Source organism: Pinus tabuliformis, chromosome 1_1 (assembly GCF_031772625.1).
Source record: "Pinus tabuliformis cultivar Carrire ecotype Pingquan chromosome 1_1, CPIR1, whole genome shotgun sequence".
Lineage (NCBI taxonomy): Eukaryota > Viridiplantae > Streptophyta > Pinopsida > Pinales > Pinaceae > Pinus > Pinus tabuliformis.
In genome coordinates, this window is record NC_142297.1 from 84738837 (window position 1) to 84743066 (window position 4230).

At 40.3% G+C, this 4230-nt stretch overlaps 1 pseudogene; it reads left to right on the plus strand.

Moving 5' to 3' along the window:
- The first annotated feature begins 1596 nt into the window (after positions 1–1596).
- Positions 1597–3911, plus strand: LOC149211746 (putative polyamine oxidase 5; annotated as a pseudogene).
- Positions 3912–4230: the final 319 nt, after the last annotated feature.

The following is a 4230-nucleotide window of genomic DNA, read 5'->3' on the forward strand; positions in this document are numbered from 1 at the left end:
ACTACTCCCATTTTTGTTCTCCCCGCCGGCGATAGCACAACAATTTTCCTGAAGTAAAAACAATTTCTGCAACTTAAAAATTCTGGAAACTTTCGCATGACCCATAAAAAAAAAAAAATTATGTTACATAAAACTACTCCCATTTTTGTTCTCCCCGCCGGCGATAGCACAACAATTTTCCTGAAGTAAAAACAATTTCTGCAACTTAAAAATTCTGGAAACTTTCGCATGACCAATACGGCTTCCCAAATACTAAATTCAGGATCAATAATAATATAATAAAAGTTCACTGATTGATATTATATTATAGCATTTCTAGACTTTGACGGCCACCTTGCAAGTACAGTTGGGACTAGTCACTAACTGGACAATACCAAGTTCATGCATACGTGTGATGGACGTAGACGGCCAACCCGCCTGTCTTTGGGATCCATCACCATGCCCCGGCCCCGCCAGTTGACTTTGGAATAAAGTAACCATTCTCGACGCTGCCTGGCGTCCACTGCAGAGACGAACCCCACCACTCCAGAATGCAGAAAGGATCTATTTTTGCACAAGCGCATGTGCCGATGAACGACGACCACATGTACATGAGAAGCGATATGCCAAGTGGACCTTCTCTGGCTCTTCATGGATGGACGCGGAGGTGGCTTTCATTGTCGTCCGGTGGGTAAAAAGAAAACAAGCGACAGCGTAAATGATATAGATTTTTTTAATCATGATGAACTTAGACTCATTCAGCGAGTTTCAGAGCGTAGACGTGTTCCAGAGCATAGACTTTGAATGTATCATTATTTTTGAGATTAAAATTTTTAAGGTGTAAATATTTTTGAAATTTTAAAATCCTGAGAAGATATTTATCCCTAAAAAGATGTGAATATATCGTAGCAAAGATAAATCTTGAGTGTATATATAAAAATATGTGAATCTATTCACACATAAATTTTCAGTGTATATATAAATATGACTTGAGAAAATGGTTGTACTTAAAAGATTTGATTTTTCTTAATATAGGATAAATAGATTTATATATAATGGTTGGGATTCAAAGTATAATATTGTTTAATTTGGTTGTAATTTTAGTTAAACTTGTTTATTAGTGAAATGGTAATTTCTTTAACTACTTTTGTTAGATTTGTTTTGACATATTTCCATAACACATCATGCAAATATAGTTAGGCTTTATAATTTTGTAGGTATTTAGTATGTATGTTAATTATGCTGTAAGGCATTTATCTCTGAAATCAATTTCTCAAATTGCCACTTGTCTCGGTCTCGAGTGTCTGATCAGATGTTTAATTTCCCAAATTGCCACTTGTCTTGATCAGATGATGATTAAAATTGTTTGTGCCATTGGATTAATAATTAGTTAAGAAAGGAAAAGAATTACAAAGTTAGGGCAAAATACATACATCCTCACAAAAAGCAGTATAGTAGCAAATCCAATAATTGATCCATTCGTTGGTCCAGTTGATCAAGATGTAGCCTTTATTGCTCGGTAAGGCAGGACCAGTTCCCTTTAGCTTCCAAATGCATAGAACAAAAAAGTTACAGACGAGCGCTGCCGAATGTAAGTAATGCGAAGAATTTACAGATATGCGAGCTTTGTTGTGTGGCAAAGTATCTGGAGATGACAGAAGCCAAAGGAAGCATTGCCATGGAGACCTGGGTATGCAGTCTTAGAACCAGTGCTCTCACTTTTGTGGCATATTTACTTGCAATTTCTCTATAACAAAGACAGACAAATATTTTTTTTTGTTTTGAGCTAACACCTTATGTGTTATTTCAAGGGTTTTATGTAAATTTGTAAATGATTACTGTAAGCTTCAGGCTTTCTAGGTGAAGAGTCTATCACTTCTTCCAGAGGATGACATGGATGCTCCAGATAATCTCTCCAATTAAGGACTTTTTCTTTGCTAATATTGGAGCTTGGTGAAAGCTGAACACTCTGCGTTGGGTCCTCTGAGTAGAGGCATGCTCGGTCTTCCAGAGGAATTTCGAAGAATTCCTTGGCGATTCCATGATGCTTTTCATGACCGTTCTTGGCATGCCATGGTTCACAATCTGGTAAACAATATATCAGAAAACTATACGCAAACCAAAATACAGTGAAGTATTATGCATCTCTGAAAGGTTACGTACCTCGAAAAAATCATCTTCCTCACAGACACTTAAGATTTGTTCGACTGCAGTGCTTCCTTTTGGTCCATCGAGGGCTTCAAAAATTTGAAAAATACCAGTTGGGTGCATCGGAAAACATCATGAATACAGTAAAAAATCCCCGTACCGTCATAGTAGGAGCAAGAATGGCGGGCCTCTCAGTTGCAAATCGTTTAATGGAGGCCTATGCCTCAATCAAATTAGATTTCGTGTTCTTAGAGGCCATCGATCGAGCTAGAGGAAGGATCTGCAACACTGAATTTCATGGTGAAAGAGTAGAATAGGGGGAAACATGGATTCATGGTATTGAAGGGAGCCCTGTTTATGACATCGCTAAGCAGATTGTTGCCATGGAGGATAGGGAGAAGCCGTGGGAGTTCATGGATGATCTCAGGGACATTTCAACCGTTTTGGCAGAAGGAGGATTATTGGTGCCTCCATCTTTGGCAGATCCAATGGTTAGACTGTACAAGGGTTTATTGGGTAAGGCACAAGATATGATTTTACCAAATGGTCATGCTGGGGAGGAGCCCAAACATGGGTTATTAAAGGGGTGCTTGGGGGCTTATCTAAGAGTAGGGTTGGAGGAATATTTAGTGAAGAATGCTAAGAATAACGAAGCCCTATCTACATCCCCATCGGCTATTTCGACAGAATTGGGAGAGGAGCCAAGACCCAATTGGGATCTGAGGTCATTGCAGGAGGCTGTGTTTCATAGCCGGTGTCACAATGATAGGATCACCACTATTGCAGACGATTTGGATAACGTGGACGTTGAGTCTTTCAGTGAGTATTGGGAATTCCCTAGGAAATAGTTGTCCATCCCCAGGGGGTATTCTAGTGTCGTGAAGGAACTTGTGAACAGGCTACCTGAGGAGAGTATAGTGTATAATGTTAAGGTTGAGAGTGTAGCCTAGGGTTGCGAGGTGGGGATTGGTGGGAGAAGGGCCGTGTTGTTGAAGGGGCCTGATGTTGATGTTGAGGCCGATCATGTTATCCTCACTGTTTCATTAGGTGTATTGAAGTCTGTCATAAAAAACTGCAATAAGAATGATGCAGATAGTAGCAAGGATCAGAATCCACGGGTCCCTATATTTCATGGCTTCCAGCCACACCTGCCACCCCGCAAAGTCAGTGCAATCAACAGACTTGGCTTCGACGTTGTGGATAAGGTGTTGCTGCATATGGGCCCTGATGTTTCAGAGATCCCCAATGTCAAGTTGGTCTTTGCAGGGCCGAAACATGGTGATGGTGGTGATGATTTGATTCCATGGTGGATGAGGAAAACCTACGCAGTAGTGCGAATCCACAAGCAATCCAAAGTTGTTTTGGTGTGGTTTGTGGGAAAGGAAGCAATTACAATGGAGTCCTTATCGGACCAGGAGGTCATTGAGGGGTTCCTTGATACCTTATCTGCATTCGGAATGGATCTGAAGAAGGGAAGCAACAACGTTGGTGAGGGAGATAAGAGTTCTATGATAGACGACATTCTGAGGAGTGACTGGGGCAGGAATCCTCTGTTTTGGGGGTCTTATACCTATGTTCCTGTGGGCTCAACAGGGGATGATATTGATATATTGGTTGAGCCATTGCCATATGCAGAGGATCAAACTAGCAGCAAGCCTCTGCAAATTTTGTTTGTAGGTGAGGCTACTGATAGGCACTATTATTCAACAACTCATGGTGCCTATTTGAGTGGGTTGAGAGAAGCCAATAGACTGCTAAGACACTACAACATTCTGAGCTACTGAAGTAGTTTTGCTCAAACCAAGCATGTTTGTTCGAACATAATAATAGTGTGAGTCAACTTCTCTGTATTGAGATGTTATGATTTAAGATCTCCACTATTAACTTTCCTAGTTGATTTGACTTTTTCAGCTATCGAACTTCGATGCATCCATGTATCCAATAGATCAGATTTCTTTTTGGCCTAAAATTTTTAGTGGGGTTGTTCTATGAATCCATGGAGGTGTTCCATGAACAATTTCATGATGAGGAATTTGCACCAAGAAAGTGCAATGCATGAATGTAAGGGGAGAAGATAAATGCTTGACCATAAGTACACAGAGA